The following is a 22,885-nucleotide window of genomic DNA, read 5'->3' as shown; positions in this document are numbered from 1 at the left end:
TCTCATGTTCTACTTCTACTATTATTACTACGAATCCTTTCAACCCTATTACCCTGTCTATTACTTCTATCGTTACTACTAATTCTATTAATACTGTTATTACCTCATTATTACCACTACCACAGCTGCTGCCTTAATTAATACCACTTTCACTACTGCTAATTCTACAACCATCACTTCCACCACTACTACTACTACTAGTACTACTACTACTATTATTCCATTCTTCCCCCAACCCCTTCTTCATATAGATTTTAACCTCTATTTTTTCTTCCTCATCGTGACTTTACAATAGCCAAAGAAACATCAAAGAATCGTCATAAAGTCTTCTCTGTCTTAAGTATTGTTATTATGAATTTTTCCAGCCACGGTATTGTTTTTCTTCTTCATTATTGATTTGTTTGCTAGCTGTGAAGGCCGAAGAATTCCTTTTGATTAGTAACTAAATTTAGGTTACGTTTTTTTTATGAAACTGTTTATTGTTTCCAGGTAACTGTGATTTTGTATACGTTACGAATTTGCTGTATCCATTTTCGGTTGTCACTGTAATACACAGGACTCTGTACTAGATGTTGATTGTTTATTTTCCTTCAGTGACCCATGAGAATGTGATTGAGAGATCGTGAAAGTATTTAGAATTTATTTCTTTTGTCACTGTGGTAAATTGTATGTTTCTGCTTTTCGTATTTTTGTTTTACCAAAATTAAAACTTGAGACATTTGTTTAAAGTAACAAACACGTAGAGTGTGGATTAAAAAAATTGTATGTAATATCTCGTGATATTACATACACAACTACTACAACTACCAAGACTACCAGTATCGTCACTATCACTGTCACTATTCCTATCACTTTCAGCCAGTATTGTCACTATCAGTTGTGAATGTACATATGGGTGTGCCAGACGAACTCTTACCAGTTTCTGAAATCAAATGAAAGTGAGTTAAGTTGTAAATGCATCGACGTCACATTGTATAATGACCAGGACGACGTCCTGCCCTTACCACCACTACTATAGCCATCAACAACGTTACGATCATCACCAATTTGCCCGTACCAACGCTGCCATAACTACTATCACCATCATCACCGCCTTCTTGGCACACCACCTTCATTACCATAAAAAGCACCATCACTGTCAAGATTACCATCACCACTACCTTCACCATTGCTACCCTCACCATTGCAACCACTACCACCACCCCGTGTTACCACTACCTCGCGTCCATCACTACCGCCACCACTGTCATCACCACCATCAGCCGCGGGCAGACAGTCTGCCGGACAGAATAATGGTGGTGTCAGCGGGCGGGACACAGTGTGTGTGGTGTTGATGAAGACAGAGGCGCCAAGATGGACAGTATCGCGCCCACCGTCACACAACCCAACACACATTCTGACAGTCTATCTCACGCTGTATAAAATGTTCACCAAATATAGTTGAGTACTTAGTCTTGTGTTGACACCTCCCATTGTGAACTTAATAACCCTCTCCCACGTTGGACTTTAAACATTACCTTTTTACCCACACTGCGCCTTCTCCGGTAATTAATTTTAAGTTTGCTTTTCCCTGCTTTATTGCTTAGTCTTTGTTCTCTAGCATATATTGCATAGCCTTTATTAGCTAGTATAAAGGAACTTTTGGCAATTGATAGTCTGGCGTTTCTCTATTTCCTTTTGAACACCTGGTGTTTACATACATAATTATAATCAACACTTGTCAGAAACACAAACAAGTCCAGGTGAAAATAATTAAACAAGAATTGTAAATTACATTATTAATTTCGTAGTAAGGCTGCTGAAGAGGACCTTAATGTAAGGCGAAATAATCAGTTCTCATTTCTACTGTTATTCTTTTGTTTCCATGTGGTTTTGCTGGAACATCTGCTGCTTATTTACACGTGCTTGAGCATGTGGGATTAACAAAAGTCGGAAAGCATATTTCTTTGTCACATAAATTACAACACATGGCATAAAGTAATATCTAGCGTATTTATCATTCATATTAGGTATCCCCTGAGAAGGGATACCTATAGATATCGGATTATATTTGTTACCTTTAAGGTTCCGAGTGAAAATCTTGAGAACTCCTGTGTTGATCCACAAAATTACAGCGTTAGTGAACCTTACGTAGAGGAAGGTTGGAACACTAATATGGTTTTGAAGGTTCTATTAAGTAAATATTACACTTGCAGATAACGCAACGATTTCTGCGCAATAACACAGGAAAGATTTCTTCGAACGACTTCGCACTTTCAACAGAGGATTTTAACCCATAAAAAAAAAAGAACGGATTGGTATTGAAATGTTTTGGTGAATATTTCCTAGCCATATTAAAAGTGTCGAGTGTGATAAATGTTTCACTAATTAACGTAAAAATGTTTCTGACAGCTTCAAACTTTACCCATTGCTGCAAAAAAATGAAAATTTCCCCGCTAGTTTTCCACCGAATTTAAGCAATATTCTGAAGTTATTAACAGAGTTAAGACAATAGAATTATTGTTTTTTCGTCTATAATTGAAGAATGACATTTTTAACTGGCGTCAAAATTTCATCGCTTCTTGCATTATACAAATGAAGAATTTGATGTTAAAGCGAACTTTGTAAACCCCAATATGCCAATTATATTAAAATATGGCAAATGGTTTCCTTACAGTAAATAGCTAATTCCCAATCATTCTTGCAACGCTGGTATATCTTACTCGTAGTTAGGGAATGATTAGGATTGATTTTGCACTGTGTAGGTGCAAGTTTTTCTTTAAGATATTTAATAAATTTGGGCAATGATTTAAATGCAACAAATAATCAGTGATGGAGAAGAACCCTTCAACACTGATGTATCTTACTTAGTGGTGACACTACATTGTTATCCAACTGCAGAGCTGCAAACATTCATAGTTTTATTGAAACCTCTCATATGGATGTACCTCTCAGCCATGGATGTACCTCTCAGCCATGGATGTACCTCTCAGCCGTTGATGTACCTCTCAGCCATGGATGTACCTTTCAGCCATGGATGTACCTCTCAGCCGTTGATGTACCTCTCAGCCATGGATGTACCTCTAAGCCATGGATGCACCTCTCAGCCATGAATGCACCTCTTAGCCATGGATGTACCTCTTAGCCATGGATGCACTCTGGCATCATCACACAGCTTCAACACACAGCAATCATCACACTAGCATCATCTCACGGGCATCGCACGGGCATCATCACACAACTTCGTCACACGACGATCATCACACTAGTATCATCTCTCGGGCGTCATCACTCTTCACTCTGGCATCATCACACAGCTTCATCACACAGCAATCATCACACTAGCATCATCTTACTAGCATCACCACACTGGCATCGTCAAACAGCATCATGTACTAAGAGACGGGAAGGCGAAGGGAGATAACAATCTCTGGTCTGTTTCATTACTCCCTCTCTAAATTATGTTTCAGTTATAATGCTCTAATTATTGTGCTTATTATAATATGCTGAGTGATGATGCCTTGACTTTAGAAAGTTATTATCGTGTTCTATTGATTTTCGTGTTTTTCTTCCCTTCTTCATAAAAACTTTCATATATTTTTCCTCAGGCCAGAACTACTAAATAAACGAAATATTAGTAATTTATAACAGAGAGCCTATTTTTTTTTTTTACAGTATTTCGAATAATATTCAGAGTTAAATGAGTTTCAAGTATTCTTGGTTTAAATTATCAACAAAATTGCTTATTTTCATATGTTGCGGATTATCTTTTGCATATTGTGTGTTGCATATTGTGTGTTGCATATTGTGTGTTGCATATTGTGTGTTGCATATTGTGTGTTGCATATTGTGTGTTGCATATTGTTTTAGTTATAATACGCTGTACATTGTCTTATAATTTGCATTGCATTCTCTTTGTTTATTTTATGATGATTATCTTATGATGTTGGTCTATTTCCTTTATTCTCCTGGGATAAGAGAACACATACAGTCTCTGCTACCTTGTATACGCTCCATCCTTGAAGGTAAACACTGGACACTGTTATAAGAGGCCTGGATCCCTTGCTGCGTTTGCTGTGTCAATACACTCTGGTGTACCAACACACAGGACGTACTGTGTTGTGTCAATACACTCTGGTGTACTAACACATAGGACGCACTGTGTTGCGTCAATACACTCTGGTGTACTAACACATAGGACGCACTGTGTTGCGTCAATACACTCTGGTGTATCAATACACAGGACGCACTGTGTTGTGTCAACACACTCTGGTGTACCAACACACAGGACGCATTACGTTGTATCAACACACTCTGGTGTACCAACACACAGAACGCATTGTGTTGCGTCTATACAATCTGGTGTAGCAACACAGGACGCACTGTGTTGTCTCAGTATACTCTGGTTGTACCAACACACAAGACACACTGATCAACACACTCTGCAATATCAACACTCAAGAATCACTGCATTGGTTGTGTCAGTGCTCACTTCTTTCCCATAAGACTCACTGTGTTTGTTGCATTAATAAGCGCAACAAACACAGTGAGTGGAACCGTAGTTACTCTCACAATAGTAATTATGATGCACACAGAATGAAATTTCGTAAACATTTTATGTATGCACAGTTATTATTTGACGAGTTTTCGGTATATTTTTCACATACCTCATAACCTTTTGCAGACATCTGGGTGAACTGGGATCATTTAACCAAACTTCTTGCTGAGAGGGACTAACTACACTACTATCTGTGTATAGTACTACTACTAGTACTACACTATTATTTCTAATACTGTTTATATTGGTACAATTACCACTGTAAATTACAAAAGCAATTTCCTAAATTTCCACATGATGCAAAAACACAATAATACAGCGTTTAAGAAAACTTAAGAATAAACGATTAAAGGATGACGGTTGTTATAAATTTAATATTCTTATTCAGATGGTGGTAATAGAAGGTTGCATCGTGTGTGTGTGTGTGTGTGTGTGTGTGTGTGTGTGTGTGTGTGTGTGTGTGTGTGTGTGTGTGTGTGTGTGTAAGTGAAAGTCGCCTCTGTTTATTCAGCTATTAGTCGTTGTGGGGTCGAATCGCGGCTCATTTTCTCGCCTCTCAAATGCAAAGGATCCCAATGGAAATAAATCACTCTGACTTTTTTGGGTTATCCTAGGTTCTCTACACATATACTGCTATTTATGATAATTTATGTAACTGTATTTGTGTATACCTGAATAAACTTACTTACGACTGGTTTCATTTATTGGCCTTGTTATACCTAACCTTAAAGCTATGTATTTTATTTGCATCCCCACTTCCTCAAAATCATCCCACTTCCTGACCATCCTCACGATGAGAAAAGAATTTTTAACACCCCACCGACCCATTAGAATTTTTAACTTCTTCTTGCCCCTCTTCGTCCTCAATCCCCATTTTTCATACAGTCGTCCTTTTTCTGCCAAATATAGTTCTTCGTGTTTTTTTCTGCTCTGGTATTGTGTATTCACTTTTTTCATCGAAGATCGTCTGTTTTATTTTCGTTAGACTTCCCAGGAGGGTTAGTAATATTTTCTCCAAGACAGAGAGTGTTTCATAGTATGCTTGATTAGTTGAGAGTTCCATGAATGACTATGATTCTTGGCTATGGTTCTTGAAAGCAGTTTTCAAGTTTGCTAGACGCCTATGTGCTGGTAGCATTAATGTGTTGGTGTGCTTCCCTAAGGATCTTTTCCTTGTTTAATGTTGATAACGTCTGTCCCCTTCGGTTATTTTCCATCTTCGGTCTTCTTTCACCTTTCCGGAATTTCATAACTTTGGAGTGGAATTCCAGAAGCCATTTTCTGACCATTCGTGTAGTCTGTCAGAGTCGTCTACTAGTCGTTCAGTATCTACACATGTTTTAATTTACTCCATTAATTTTATAACGTATTCGAAAGAAAGGACCTTATTTCTTCTGGCACGTTGTTTATGTTTTTAGGAAGAGAATTGGTTCCAGCAGTGATCCATGCTGGACACTACTCAATCACGTTTGCCTATCCTGATGTGCAATCCCTTATCATCACACTCTGTCCCTTCCCAAAAAGAGATCTTTGAGTTAAAAACTTTTTCGATTATCCCAAGCTTCATGTCCATTTTCTAGAACAGTCTTTGGTATGGTACAGTATCGAAAGCTTTTCACAGTCCAAGAATATGCAATCCATGTACCCTTTCTTGCCCTATTTATTCTACCCTATCGCAGAACATGAGTGGATTCATTAAATCCATGCCTGAGGTCTCAAATAAATCCTATATTCACCGGGTGCTTCACCATATTCCTTTGGATTATCTTCATTAATGTAATCAAGTCAAGGTTGCTGCACAACGTTTCTGTTCCCATGTTTGAATATTGGTCTTATATTCACTGTTTTTCACGTGGTAGTTCTCAAGGTTCCATTGTACTGTTTAAGCTTTTTCTAGTCGTTCTTATAATACTTTCATGCCTGATGAATGAGACTCTTGTGCATCACTTAGGTATCTTTATTGTGGATATGTTTCGTTAGCCAGTGGTCTCATCTGTCCAATAAAGAGAAGAATAGTGGAAAATGCGAAGGAGATTGAGGTAGTCAGTCTCTCAGCATTGAGAGAATGTGTTCAGTCTATTAACCATGATGGATGTACATGATATGATGTACTTTTAACAACACTGACAGACTGATTACATAGTCTTAACGCTGAGGGACTGATTATATCAGTCTCCTCATATTTCACCGTTCTTCTCTGCAATGGACTGATGAAGCCACTGGCTGGGAAAAAGTTTCCACAATAAATATTCCCAAGTGTTACACAGGTGTCTCATTTATCAACTTGTCAGTTCTCTAAACCATTTATATAATAATATTTTCACCCTTGCTTTCAAAACAAGCGGAGAGTCATAATAATGGCTGAATGATTTATACCTAGTTGGACGAATCTTGTTGTAGCTAGCTGGCGCAGTGGCTTGCGCGTCGGTCTGGAGTTTTATGACTCTCTGATCGCGGGTTCTATCCCCATCCGTGGTATGCTTTATTTATGAATACTTTTAGATCCAGTTGGTCTGTAAGTTATAGCACTCACCACGCGTTCAAACCTCACCCATTCAAGGAGTTTTCATTTATTATGTTGAGGCGACGATGTATCTTAGTATCTATGGGACTGCACCAGAATCTATATATGAGAAAGTATACTTTTCTGTTCAACTCTTACCTGGAGGGTGTTCCTGGATGGTATTCCGGGGGTCAACGCCCCCGCGGCCCAGTTCATGATCAGATTTTTAATGTAATTTTCAACAGGCTCTCTCATTTATTTACCGTAATTTCCGGCATATAAGGCGCACGAGCATTATGAATAGTACAACATTTTTACTAAATAATTGCATGTCCATTTACAGTAACCCAAAACCTTCCCTTGACACTGACCTTAAGCATATAAGGCGCAGGGTAATTTTCCAGGACTTTTCTTAGGAAAAATTGTGCGCCTTATATGCCGGAAAATTCTGTTATTCCATTAGTCTTTTTTTTTTTACAGTCATCTTCCTTCTGATTTCTGTACGTCGTAGTTTGTGTTCTGATTCCCTACAAGCGTGCGTATGCATCCCCTGTATAGTTGAAGTCACCAGTGTGGTGTTACCAGCCTCTCGGTGATCATAATATACGGTATTATTATTATTATAATCAAGGGGAAGCGCTAAACCCTGAAGATTATACAGCGCCTTGGGGGGGGGGGGAGGTGGAAGGCATTCAGGCTTAATTCGGGGAACTGGAGCACAGATCCAATTTCCTAAATCAAGAGCCCCTCACCAACATCAAGGAACCTTCCTTGAGGGGATAATATACGGTAGCATATGAATAGCCACACAAATATATCACAAGGTAACCAAAGGCAGTGAAGTTAGGTGAAGGCGAAAATACAAGTTTCTGACTGAATGTGACAGTTTGGTCTGATGTATCCTAGTCTCTCTCATGTTTACCAGGAATGACAATCAAGAAATTTACATTCCTGTTCAGTTCTGACTTCAGTATCATTTTCAATAAGGTCTCTTGCTAATTTATTAAATTTTATTACTTGATCCTTTACAGTCATCTTGCTAATGTTGTGACTAGATAGGAGTTCCGGTTCTGATTTGGCTTTTGTTATTGTATGATTCTAAGAATGTCGCTCTTCTTACCTGGGCATATTCGTTAACAGCAACGAATGTCTTTCTTTGTTCTCTGATATTTTAAGCTTTCTGTTTGTTCTTCGATCGTCTTGCATCTTTTGATGCTTTTCGATATGCCTTTCTAGATCTACGTGAAGAATAGGCTTTTTCAATTGATTTATTCCAATTTCAGATGTGAATTTCTCCTCTGCCTATCAGTATTTTATCGTATGTACTTACCTATATGTGGTTGTAGGTGTGTGTTTATGTGTGTGTACGCTTGTACTCACCTCACCTAGATGTGATTGCTCCTGGCCCCGCCTCTTCACTGGTCGCCACTAGGTCACTCTTCCTGCTCCACGAGCTTAATCATACCTCTTCTTAAAGCTATGTATGGCTCCTGCCTTCACTACATCACTTCCCTGAGCTATTCTATATCTTGACAACTCTGTAACTGAAGAAATACTTCCGAACATCCCTGTGATTCATCTGAGTCTTCAACTTCCAACTGTGACCCCTTGTTTCTGTGTACTATCTCTGGAACATCCTGTCTCTGTCCATCTTGTCGATTCCTCTCAGTATTTCATATGCTGTTATCATATCCCCCCTATCTCTCCTCTCCTCCAGTGTCGTCAGGTCAGTTTCTCTTAACCTCTCCTAGTAGGACATACCCCTTAGCTCCGGGACTAGTCTTGTTGCAAACGTCTGCACTTTCTCATGCTTCCTTACGTGCTTGGATAGGTGTGGGTTCCAAAGTGGTGCTCTATACTCCAATATAGGCCTAACGTACAAGGTGTAGTGGGTTCTGAACGATTCCTTATTAAGATGTCGGAATGCTGTTCTTAGGTTTGCTAGGCGCCCGTATGATGCAGCAGTTATTTGGTTGATGTTCGCCTCAGGAGATGTGCCCGGTGTTATGCTCACCCTAAGATCCTTTTCCTTGAATGAGGCTTGTAGTCTTTGGTGCCCTAGATTGTACTCTGTCTGCGGTTTTTTTTTTCCTTCCCCAATCTTCTACTTTGCACATCGTGGGGTTGAACTCCAGGAGCCACTTGCTGCAGCCTGTCCAGATTTGTAGTTCTCCATAGTACTCGTCCGATTGAATTCTTCTCATCAACTTCTCATCTGCGAACAGGGACACTTTTGAGTCTATTACTTCCGTCATGTTAACAAATACCAGAAACAGCACTAGTCCTAGGATTGACCCCTGTGGAACCCCGTTCGTCACAGGTGCTCACTCTGACACCTTGCCACTTTCCATGACTGGCTGTTGTCTTCCTGACAGGTATTCCCTGATCCATTGCAGTGCCTTCCCTGTTATCCCTGCCTGGTCCTCCAGATTTTGCACTAATCTCTTGTGTGGAACTGTGCCAAACGCCTTCTTACAGTCCAAGAAAATGCAATCTACCCACCCATCTCTCTCTTCCATTGCTGCTGTCACCCTGTCACAGAGCTCCAGTAGGTTTCTGACACAGGATTTCCCGCCCCTGAAACCGTACTGGCTGTCGCTGATAAGCTCATTCCTTTCTAGGTGCTACATCACTCTTCTGATAATCTTCCCCTTGACTTTGCATACTATACATGCCAGTGACACTAATCTGAAGTTTAATGCTTCGTGTCTGTCTCTTTTTTAAAAGCTGGGACTAAATTTGATGTCTTCCATACCTCAGGTAGTCGCCCTGTTTCGATAGATGTGTTGAAGATTGATTGTTGTTAGGGGTACACATAACGCCTCTGCTCCCTTTCTCAGGACATATGGAGAGATGTTATCCGGCCGCATCGCCTTTGAGGTATCTAGCTCGCTCTTCACTTCTTTCTCGGTTGTATGTATTGTGTCCAACACATGACGGTTTACCCCACCTCTCCGTCTTTCTGGAGTCCCTTCTGTCTCCTCTGTGAGCACTTCTTTGAATCTCATGATGAGCTTCTCACATACTTCTCGGTTGTTTCTCGTGATCTCCCCTCATTCCTTCCTCAGCCTGATTACCTGGTCCTTGAGTGTTGTTTTCCTCTTGATGTGGCTGTACAACAGTGGTCACAGTGGTGTCTATGCTAACCTTCCTAGTTGGATGAATCTTATTGAAGCTAGCTGGCCCAGTGGCTAATGCGATTGTCTGGAGTTTTGACTCTCTGACCGCGGGTTCAAACCCCACCCGTGGTATGGTTTGTGCAATGTCATTTTTGTATTGTCATCGGGCCTCCCTTCTTTCCTGTGCATATTCATTTCTGGCTCTACGACTGCTCTCCTTATTCTCCTGGGCCCTTCTCTACTTCTTCCATTCTCTTGCACTTGGTTTTGGCCTCTCTACACCTTTGAGTGAACCATGGGCTCATCCTTGTTTTCTCGTTATCCCTGTTACCCTTGGGTACAAACCTCTCCTCAGCTTCCTTGTATATTGTTACCACATATTCCATCATCTTCATTACTGACTTCTCTGCCAGTTCTCTGTCCCACTTAACCCTGTGCAGAAAATTCTTCATGCCTTTGTAGTCCCCTCTCATGTAGTTAGTCTTCATTCGTCCGGCCCTTCCTGCTTCCCTCTCCACTTGTAACTCTACTAAGTATTCGAAGCTCAGAACCACATGATCACTGGCCCCGAGGAGTCTTTCAGATGTGATGTCCTCATTATTTGCACTATTCAAGATGAATACTAGGTCCAGTCTTGCTGGTTCATCCTCTCCTCTCTCTCTGGTAGTGTCTCTTACGTGTTGGTACATGAGGTTTTCCAGTACCACCTCCATCATATTAGCTCTCTATGTTTCTGGGCTCCCCATATAGATCCAGTTTCTCCCAGTCGATTTCCTTGTACTTGAAGTCACTCATAATCAGCAGCTTTGCCCTACTCGCATGAGCCCTTCTGGCCACTTCAGCCAGTGTGTCAACCATCGCTCTATTACTCTCATCATACTCTTGCCTTGGACTCTTGCTGTTCTGTGGTGGGTTATACATCACAGCAATTACCACCTTGGAACCTCCGGACTGAAATGTTCCTATTATGTAGTCTCTTGCTTCTCCTGTCTTCTCTCTCCAGCTCATCAAACTCCCATCGTTTTTTGATGAGCACTGCCACTACTCCACCCCCTTTGTCCTCTCTGTCTTTCCTCAGAATCTGATATCCCGTTGGAAAGATGGCATCTGTTATCATTCCTGTGAGTTTGGTTTCTGTGACAGTTATGATGTCTGGTGATGCCTCTTTGACTCTTTCGTGCCACTCCTCCCACTCATTTGTTATTTCGTCAGCGTTGGTGTACCATACCTTCAGTTTCCTCTCCAACACTGTGTTCTGGGGGGCCTGCGAGGGTGTGGGCGAAATGTTGTCAATAAAGGATCACATTATACTGCTTCAGTGTTTATTTTTTCCATTGTGTTGGTATTCTATACCATTTATTTGCACAGGTTGGATATATACATGAGTGGGTGTGGGTGGGTGTGAATTGGACATGACTAGCTTGTGCTAATAGGTCTGATGCCGTGCTCCTTCCTTAAGTGGATGTGGTCTGAAGCGACTAGGTGGGTCATTAGTTTAAGCCTGGAAGTGACTTGGACCTGCCTTCCATGGGCCAGTAGCCCTGCTGCAGTGTTCCTTCTTTCTCATGTCCTTATTAGGGATCTGAAAATATCACAGAACACCAGTAAAAGATTAGATTAATTCTTCTTCTTCTTAAGAAAAGTGCTAAAGGAGTAGGGGTCATACAGAGTCTGGGGAAATGGAAACAATCAGCTTCACTAAAAAGAAGAGGAAGACAAGTCCAATTTCATTAATCAAGGGCCCCTCATCAGCATCAAGGAACATTCTTTGAGCGGAATGCAAGTTTAGAAATGGAAAATCCTGCCTAAAGAGCCCACTGGAATTCTTCTGAGGAATAACAGTCCAATTAGTTTCTGGTTTGACATGGTATAAACTGTAAAAGATTAATTTCTGTGTTAACGAACTCTGTAAACCAAATCGACCTTACCATACCACTGGCGGGGATAGAACCCTCGATCAGAGAGTCTCAAAACTCTCTGATTGCGGGTTCTATCCCCGCCCGTGGTATGGTTTGTTTGCAATCGTGTCATTGCGATTTCGTGAGTCAAATCGACCTTACCGACCTGGCTGAAGGACTGATTACCTCGTAGCCTGTATATAGCTCTACAGTTTTCCCATTATATCCTTGAATTGGTATGGATAAAGCCACTGGATATCTACACATGAAGAGACCCAAATGTTGCACATGTGTCTAATTCAACATCTTGTCGGTATTGTTTACCATTCATCAATAATAATTTTTATTACAAAACTCCACATATTTTCATACAACAGAAGATCCAACTCGATATGCAGCATCTAAATGAGTGTGCTTAATTCCTGAAGGGCACAATGTTATTGTATAAAGTGATTAGTACTGATCCTGGTGGTCATCAGATTTGAACATCAAGTGCTAATGCAAAGCATGGAAACGACAGACGGGGATAATGGAATAATGGAATCCCAACAGAAACATTGACTCTTGTCGTGGACAGATTGTGGTGATTGTAATAGTGCCATTCGTTAAGTAACATACAAAATATCGTGCAAGCGAACAATAAAAATATATGCCTTGAAGAAAACAAGTAGAGACAATGAAAATACAACTCGTCTCCTCAAATTTCTTCTTGAAAGAAGAAATCATTTTGTGCAAATACAAATCTACGCAACATCACCACAGCATAAGAAGCGGGATGTAAAATCCTCGAACGAATAGGTGGAAATTAAACTTGTGGACTATACGTTCAAGAAAAGCAGCATGTTTTCACAATATAGGCACTGTGGTACACAATATGGGCACTGTGGTTCACAATATGGGCACTGTGGTTCACAATATGGGCACTGTGGTTCACAATATGGGCACTGTGGTTTCCACTAGAACCAGTGATGAATCCATCAGCGTTGATCTACAGTTTGGTGACAGCAGCTTTCCAGGCCACAGACATTAGAGTAAATATATTCAAATATGATCTGTGCGGCCACTCTTCAGCTTTATTTGAGTCATGGGGATTTCTTCGAGAGAATAAGAAGTCAATACTGACTGTTTGGACAGGTGGTAAGCGGCGCTTACCATTCGAGGGAGAAAAAAAGTACGTACTTGATGGTGCTTCTCTACTCCTGCAGTTGCCATGGCCATTTGATGCTACATTTTAAGATGTACGTTAACTATGTTATTAGAAAATAAAAATATCATATAATTGTTTTTGATGGATAATAAACCAGCACATTAATGATGGATTAAACACTTCTCCGAACAAGACATACTACTGGTCTCTAAGTGAACTTTTTGAAAGTGATGAAAATCAAAATGAATAAAGAACACGTAATGCTCAGCAATACCACAGAGGTTCTGTATCATGCTTCGTGAGAATCTGCAAGGAACTGGATGCAAGATTGTTCTTGAAGATGATGCTAATTTGTTAATTGTCTAAACGTTCCTTTTGAGCTCACTGTGAACGGAACCAACGATGCCCTGTATCGAGCAGTTCCAGCAGCAGGTTAAGGAGTTGGAGGAAGCCATGCGAGAGATATGGCGACTGACTGAGAAAAGCAAAAGCATTTGTAGACCAGAACGAGAGTGGGTAAGAAATGAAACTCGCATGAGTTAGAGGGGCATTGGAAAGTAGATTTGCATTATAGGGGGTTGCAATTAACTGAAAAAAAAAGTTAGAGAGTAGGCTGTGAAAAATACCTAATGAGGTGGCGCAAAAGGCTGTGACTTTATCCCATTAAGGCACAGTTCGCTTAGTACAAGTCAGTAAGCCTGAAACACACACATACTCAGGCACACAGATAATGCACCACTATCCGGGAACGCAGCCTCAGATTATCACACAAATACAAGCACTGAAATTCACACCGGGAGAGCTTACTCACGCACTGTTGACAAAATCTCCTCGCTGGCACTAATACCTATGCTTATATTGTAGAGTTTGAGGGGAATAATGTACGGTCATTAGCACTTATACGGCGCTCCGGCACTCACGGAAGAGTGTGTGTTTGATTTTATATACACTCTTGTTTATATTCTTGCATAAGTACTTCCTTACCTCAGTCCTTGTTTGCCAATCACCTACATTACATTCTGGCACACATACCTGTTTACTTATCATCACGACGCACTACTTGTCCATCCACTCAGTGTCTCATATTTTTTTAACCGAATCCTCGGACAGTGCTTCTCGTTTCATTTTTTTTTTTTTGTTGCAGTTTGTTAAACTTAACGTCTATTACGAGACCAGCTAAAACTGATGAATTATTAAAGAGTGGGCTTGCATCAGGCTATTGGTTGCAGTTTGTATGTCCAAACATAAAGTGACCTATGGAAAGCATTTTTAATATCGTATATCAAAATCAAACTGTTCGATATTTTGAAATATATTTGTTACCTTCCAAGTGAAGTGTTAAGTTGTAGCTAAACACCAAGACAACTTTGCAAATATTAATACCTCACTATCATTGTGAGGACTCTAATCAACACGTAATTTCACTAGTTCTGCCTTCAAACTTACCACCAAAATGCCATTTACACCGTCCACAATGAATTGCAAGCGCTGGACGTTTATTATAGTTGCAATCTACTCAACACCCGCTTACACACAGGACGCGCGAGGATTTAATGAAATATCCAGGTGATATTGTACCAGTTGTGAGTGAGTGTTTATTTGCATGTGGACTTAAATGTTCAATTAGGTAAACTCGATTATTCTCTCCGTTGTAGAGCGATGTTGCCATGAAACATGACTGGTGAAAGTGTCAGCTCTAATGCATTCCAACATTGTGATGAATCGACTGAGATATTCTGCTCATTGATTTCGTATTCTGATTCTCCAGTGGTATAACATACACTGCTATATACTGGGTAACAGGAAAGTGATGAAGTGTTATTGGGAATTGAGCATCTCGGGAATAAATAGAGTTTACTTAATTGAAATATACAAAAGTGTGACCTTCAAACCTTGGATCTTATGACAGCCTTGAAACTGGGCCGAATGTATCTGATCAACGGGTTGAATCGCTTGAAATATTCAGATCAGTACATTTAACATACCGTGGAGCAATAATGTAGAATCTGGGCGGTGTTGACCCGACATCATGGTATGAGATGACCGTGTAACTTTACTCTGATGAAGAAGTTTCAAGTAATCCTACATAAGTTAAAGCGTGATACAATGTATAAATCTTTGTATTTGTTAGGTAAACCAAAGAGAAATACATAACTTTGTCGTTATCAGCCTTTTCAAAATCTATTGGGTGGTTAAAAATCTCTCATATGAATAAACAGAGCATTAGATTTTTTTCCAGTTCTAATGGGATTCTATGTTTTTGCAATCCCAGTTCAAGACACTTTTCAATTTGACCATAATAAACATTATGGCATTTTTTTAGGTAATCTCATAGAAACAGCCTTTTATTTTTTAGGGGGTAAGGGGGCGTTGGACGAAATTTGTTGTCAAATATATTTTTGCTGAATTAAAATATTTAAATACAACATTGATTCTCAAGGAAAGTTAGAACCACCACGTTCTTATTGTCTTTTTTTTTTTTTTGAACTGCAAAATGTTTTCTCGCAATCTGAAAAAAAATGCGATGTTATAGATCGAATGCTGTTTCAAAAATCTTCAATATTTCTTCATGTATTCACTCCGGGTTATAAATGCTCAGAGCTCTCAAAAACATACGTGATAATATAGAACATTTAGCCTTGTCATAATGGGGAGGTTTTAGAATTCTTAAGAACAGTTATTTATTAGTTTTCTCTATATTTAGAATTTTTGGTTACCCTTCATAAATTAAACATCTAAACAAGACATTGAGTTATTTAGTTTATTTCTATATTCTTGGCATTAAGCATTGAATATAGTCCAAATATCTATATCATTTGACTTTATGAAGAAGATTTCTTCTGTGTAGTCTTGTTTAAAAAAATACATATACAGAATGCTAATGACTGGCGAGTGGGGATTTCCCATTGCCATACCAAACTTCTGAGTGTAAAACTCACCTGGTGTGGCCAGCTATTACACCCATCACACCAAGTATGGCCAGCTACTACAATCATCACACCAGGTGTGGCCGGATACTACACCCATCACACCTGGTGTGGTAAGCTACTACACCCATTGTTGAGAAATGAGTATACCAGCTAAGCTTATACATTTTGTATAGGGAAAACTTAACTTAGAAAGACAGCTCATCGCCTGCACAGCCGCCCCTGCAGACGAGGTCTTGAGAAGCTGTCGAAGTCATTCCTCAACGGGCTGAAATGAGTTATAATTTGTAAACAATAAATTACCCCTAGGGGGTGTTATGTCAGCATATTTCATTCACTGATGGCTGACAAACTTACTTGTTTGGACTCAAAAGTCCGCACCTAACTGCCGACTATGGGTTGATTACAAACTCCTTGCGACTCAAGAACTGCGCAGTCCCCCGTACTACAAGAAATTCGTAACCTACCTTGCTCTTGTAGCGTGAGCTATGGTGTTCTTCACACCTTCGACAGATATCGGTGACTTGATAGAAGCTGAAGTGTCCTTGGATGTCCACGTCTTCCATAGTCTAGGAATACGCACACTGGTACACTATGTTCCACAAGATTTGTCTTTATTGTTCACAATCTTATCACTAAAGAAGCTGATCACACTTCTCTTAAGTGTTTATTGTGTTTTGTGAGACACTTTGTTCACACTAACGCACAGATCGTTCTTTGTTGGTTATCCTGGTGTCAGTGTCACTCTCAGTAGAGTCAAAAGTAATCTGAAGACGCCACAGCACCCCACGCCATTACTGCCCCAGCACAAAAAAAAAGCTGACCTAGTACTTTTGTTTCCTTGCCACTTTCTCCATGAAGCAAAGCAGAATGCTTGATTCTTGCTGTCTTAAGCATAGACAACAATATACACTATCTTTACCATGGTAATAAAGTGGGAGCAGGATTTTCCTTAATTGTCCTGCTAAGGTAAGAGATGGACTCTCTCTTATTAAACTACACTTTGCAACACTGGACCGCACGGAGCGGCGGTCACTTGACCACACGTTGCATACTGGTACTGCATCTGGGATCAATTACTCGTTGTAGCAGTAAACAAGATATTTGCCCCTTCTGAGAGGGCTGGGCCCCACAGGGCTGAAAGGGGCTGAAGGGGCTGAAGGGGGCTGAAGGGGGCTGAAGGGGGCTGAAGGGGGCTGAAGGGGGCTGAAGGGGGCTGATACCCCCTCCTGGAGAAAATTTCTCCACATCCATCACACCAGGTGTGGCCAGCTACTACACCCATCACACCTGGTGTGGCAAGCTACTACATCCATCACACCTGGTGTGGCTAGCTACTACACCCGTCACACCTGGTGTGGCCAGTTACTACATCCATCACACTAGATGTGGCCAGCTACTACACCCATCACACCAGGTGTAGCCAGCTACTACACCCATCACACCAGGTGTAGCCAGCTACTACAACCATCACACCAGGTGTAGCCAGCTACTACACCCATCACACCAGGTGTAGCCAGCTACTACAACCATCACACCAGGTGTAGCCAGCTACTACACCCATCACACCAGGTGTAGCCAGCTACTACAACCATCACACCAGGTGTAGCCAGCTACTACAACCATCACACCAGGTGTAGCCAGCTACTACAACCATCACACCAGGTGTAGCCAGCTACTACACCCATCACACTTGGTGTGTTCCACCTGACACTAATGCAACTCTGAAAACATATGTTCCAAATTAACTTTAAGTGAAGGCGTCTCACCTAATAAGATTTAGGAAACCATTTTTTCTAGGAAGGCTTGATAATAATTACCTTTATTCAATTATCTATGAAAATTTGATAAGTAATTACAATGATTACTTCTGATTGCAGTCTCTCGGTTAATTAATGACTGCATAATAATATTTACGAAAAATTACTTATTCTAGCTTCATTATTATTATTTTTAGATGTTACTATAAGATTTATTTACACAAATGTATCGATGCCTAACGAACCACGTAAATGCATTCCTTTTAAATTACATTTTTCATTAGATGCAAACGGAAGTAGAAATTAGTAAGCATTCATTAGTAATGAGAGGTGATCATTTAGAATAAGAAACTGACGGCATCTTGCCATTATGAATGACGGATGGTAAATAACGTATGTAATATATTTATGACATTTAAAAGTCATCATAACCAAGAACGACGAGGAAGAATCTTACTAAACAGTCTATGGAAGGGAAATAATTTTTTTGGGTGTATATTACGTTGACCACAATACATAACTGTTAGGTCGACAATTTAACAACTCTCCCGAGGGTGTGGGGAAGCGTGGGCAGCCAGGTCAGCAACTGGCGTGACATCCTTGGACAAATATCACAGCGGATTTACTAAGCTTAGTCAATAACACGTGTTGAGCTTCCCGTGTCATCGTCGCTGGAGCCACTCGTAATCTAGTGAGAATATATTATATTCTCGTGCCAAAAGCGTGAAGAGGTAATTCCCGAAGCGATGTTTATGAGGTGGGAAGAGAGCCAAGTAAATCAAGGGCCCTTTGATCTTTCCATTTATTGCACTTAATACTGATGAGTGGATTTACACATTAGGTTAATAACCACTGAATTAATAACCCTTGAATTAATTACTGATGACAGTCATTTAGCAGGTGTCTTTAAGGTGATATTTTATCAAGGGTTAAGCCCATAATTGTTTATTAGTTATGGGATTCTTCAGAAGTGAATATTCGAAAATATATTCCTAAATTAATTAAATGGTGTAAAATGTGTTATCGTGGAAGGTTCTAAACATCTGACTGATTAACATAAGCTGTGAAGAGCAAATTGAAACTCAGCATTACAGTTACGGGTAGAACTTTCCTTAGTCAGAAATACAATTGTAATGAAGTTTATTTGATATTTATATATATATATATATATATATATATATATGTATATATATATATATATATATATATATATATATATATATATATATATATATATATATATATATATATATATATATATATATATATATATATATATATATATATATACAGAAATTTCACAGGAACTTAGCGAAAACAAGAGATATAGTAGTCTTGTCTTGAAACTTACCTGATCAATCCAGGTGTCATATATGATAAATTTACACCTGAAATCACATTATGAGTATTTTTTGTATATAATAAATAATATTCCTCAGGTAGCGTTGAGGGTAACTAGGAATACATTGTGCTCTATTTCATATAAGCATGATAACATCGTAAATAAATTTTGGGGAACATGTCCACCAATCAATCAGCAACAAGTAGAGACTGAATGGTGAATAAAGTTGTATTACATTCACTTGTTTTTATGGCTACGTTTAGTAAACAAAATAACGTCCATAGGTGTGATCTCCATAAAAGCAGACCGTGATCTATCTTGGTCATGTATTGTTTTCCCATCTGATCGTCAGCTGATGTAGAAGGGATAAGTTAGTATAGTATCCTCAGGAGGGGATATCATTAAGGTGTTGCTTGTATTTTTTCTTCCTATTCCATCGGTTGAGAGAACTCACGTTTAGAGCCAACTTTAAGTTCAGAAAATGGCCAGAAATGCATATGGAAAGCAGCAGTGATCAGGAGTGATATAACTAACAAGAGACTTAGTCTTGTAACACTGGTTGATCATATAATAAACAAAGTCGCCATCACTTCTCAACAAAAGTCTCCTGTTAACTACATCACTCCTCAGTGATGTTTCCCACATACGCTGCCGCCCATTTTCAGTGCCTGAAGTTGCTTCTAAGGATTATCTCTGGCAGATGATGCACTCTTTGTTGTTCAGTGATGCTTCAGGCTATGTTACAAGCTTCGCAGACTTCTCTGCCATTTTATTGGTACAACACTTTACAGGCTCACCAGAAAGATTAAAAAAAAATGTGTTAGCCTGGAGTTTACCTGGAGAGAGTTCCGGGGGGCAACGCCCCCGCGGCTCGGTCTGTGACCAGGCTGTGTGAATAGAAATTGGTCACATGAATAAGTAATTTTGAAAACATGGTAATTTGCAATTCTTACTTCCTATTACAAGGAATCAAGGGAGAGGGGGTTAAAAGGAGGTAAATATGGATTGTGTCAACTATAAAGCATCTTCCGCATAGATATAAAATATATTTTGATATTTTTTTTTACCTAAGTATAAATGGAATAAAAATGTAATAATTTCACTGTACAGAGGTCAGCAAAAAAAAAAAAACATTTTAAGTGGTCAAATATGTTTCTACGTTCATAAGTAAGATATTGCCAGTACCGCTAAATACGATAGCCTCCCCCTTCCCCCCCAAAAAAATCTGTTTCGACCATGAGAAGAGATGCCATTGCCTCACTGCCAGGTTAGATGTCGTCTACCATGATTATACTCATCCCTCACATGACTCACTACGTGAAACTAAAGAGTGAGTGAACATTTCACGTACACGGGAACCGCCACATCTGACTGGCTTCAAATTTTCGACGCTAATGCATTCTAACAATTAAAGATTCATGCAGCTATACTCATTTTTATCCACCAAAAAGGGTGATTTTTGGTTTGTATGCGACATTGGTATATACAGTTTAGAAGAAAATTAGCCTCGTTATCGGAAGGTGTAGATGTCAATTTGCCGATTTTATTCTTTAAATAGTGTAGCATCTTTTCCTATAAAATAATTTAAGAATGCTTCTTTTCAAGGCATCTTATGAAAAGATGATTCCCAATGAGATGAAACAATATAGGTGTAAACTTCATAGTTTAAAAACATAGTTTAAACATTGGGAATTATTGAGTTTTGTGAGATGATCGGAGGAGTGCTTCCTCTGGTCGGATTCCAAATTCAACCACTGGTGGGTTTTGTTCTTGGGTCATATCAATTCTGTTAAACATATTGTGATAATGCTATCTGGGGAATAAGTGGAAAACACTTCTTGAGATCGTCTTCAAACTTTCAAAATTGGTGTAAATGGTGACGCTGCCATTTTTCTTATTTTTATTGGAAAAATTGATATTTGCTTCTAAGTAATAACTTGTGGAAGGTTTTTCTGATCGGCTTCAAACCTTCAATGCTAATTAATCATCTTGAAATGGAATATAATTCCGACATGTTGATGAGTAAACATGCGTAACTGACCACAATTAAACAGTCTCTCAAGTCTGAGAGACTGATTACTTCTCCACTTTTACTCTCTGTATTCGACCGACGAAACCTGCTACGGATGAGCAACTTTTCACCAATAAAGAAAGTCTTACTCGTCAACACTGATGCAGATTAACGAAGAGAAAAAAATAGTGAATTCCAAGTGCTTTCTTGATTTCTCACATTATCAAAAACTGTTCTTGATAATGTGAGAAATCATTAAAGCGCTAGGAATTTCACTATTCTGCACAATGGTTATTCTGCATATTGTGATATCACCTGTTTACTGTGCCCTTATTGCAACAACACTGACGTATCGTACTTTTAGAAAGGCCCTGACTGTTATTTCTCTAAATAGGCACTATTTTTTTCAGTGTTGCGGCAATTAAAAACTGGCCAGTGACAACCAGTTGCACAGTCCCACAGCTCAGTACACAGTGCAAAATGGCAAGCGACATATTAGATTAAACAATCAAATTCTCTTTCAGAAGTATCGGTCGAGAATAAGATCCTTTTTATTGTCGTCCATGCATCTATAAGCGCCTGTTTTTATCTCGTTCATTGTAAAGGAAGCAACATACTTGACAGACATTAACAGCGCATATTGGGTCCATAACCAAATAAAAAACGCCAGGATCAAAACAAACGACAATCATCAGAATGAAAATTAGTTTTCCTAAGGGAAATCTCCCCATTTTCCAATGGCTATTTCCTTGTCAACTACTTTATTACCACCTTTCCATTCCCTTTTCTCTATATGTTTTCCTCTCACTCCCGTATCTCTCCCAAATTTAATTATTCCCTTGACGACGAATAGGCTAAAGTTGAGTTGACAAGAAAATGCAAGCTAACATTGTGTCCCGTTATAAACACAAATTTTCCATAGTAATACGTGCGTGATATAGGCTTTGAAAAATGCTTTAATTATATTCTGCAAATTTATGTATGGAAACGACAATTAATAATTCATAAAATGTAGTAATTATGGTAAACTCTCGCTTCATAGCCTAAGTTCATCAATGCACAGCATGTCATGCCAAAACACTGGATTACTACAGACTGCTCTAACTTATCCTGTTCCTGTTATCCCTGTTCCTATTATCCTTGTTCTATTATCCGTTTTCACTAATTAAATCACTGGATACTGATACCTGGTGGATATCATTCAGTCGACCACCGACTTTCAGATTGACAACACATTTCATGATGTGATCACTTTTTTAAAGGTGAACCTTCACTGAGCAGGACATCCTGAGACTCACACCCACGCCAGGAGAAAATCATCCCGTTCTCTTGACAGGAAAATCCCCTCAAGGAAGGTTCCTTGATGTTGGTGAGGGGCTCTTGATTTAGGGAATTGGATCTGTGCTCTAGTTCCCTGAATTAAGCCTGAATGCCTTCCACATCCCGCCACAGGCGCTGTATAATCCTCCGGGTTTAGCGCTTCCCCCTTGATTATAATAATAATAATAATAATTGACAGGAAAATGTTCCCCACCTCAGACTCACACTGTACGTCTTCATTCTGGACACAGCATATCAACACACTAGCAGGAGCTTCACTCACTTCTGTTCTAGGGAAGTAATCAGGCAATGTGCGATCTA

The sequence above is a fragment of the Cherax quadricarinatus genome, chromosome 54 (genome assembly GCF_038502225.1).
Source record: "Cherax quadricarinatus isolate ZL_2023a chromosome 54, ASM3850222v1, whole genome shotgun sequence".
Lineage (NCBI taxonomy): Eukaryota > Metazoa > Arthropoda > Malacostraca > Decapoda > Parastacidae > Cherax > Cherax quadricarinatus.
Note: the sequence above shows the minus strand (reverse complement) of the source record.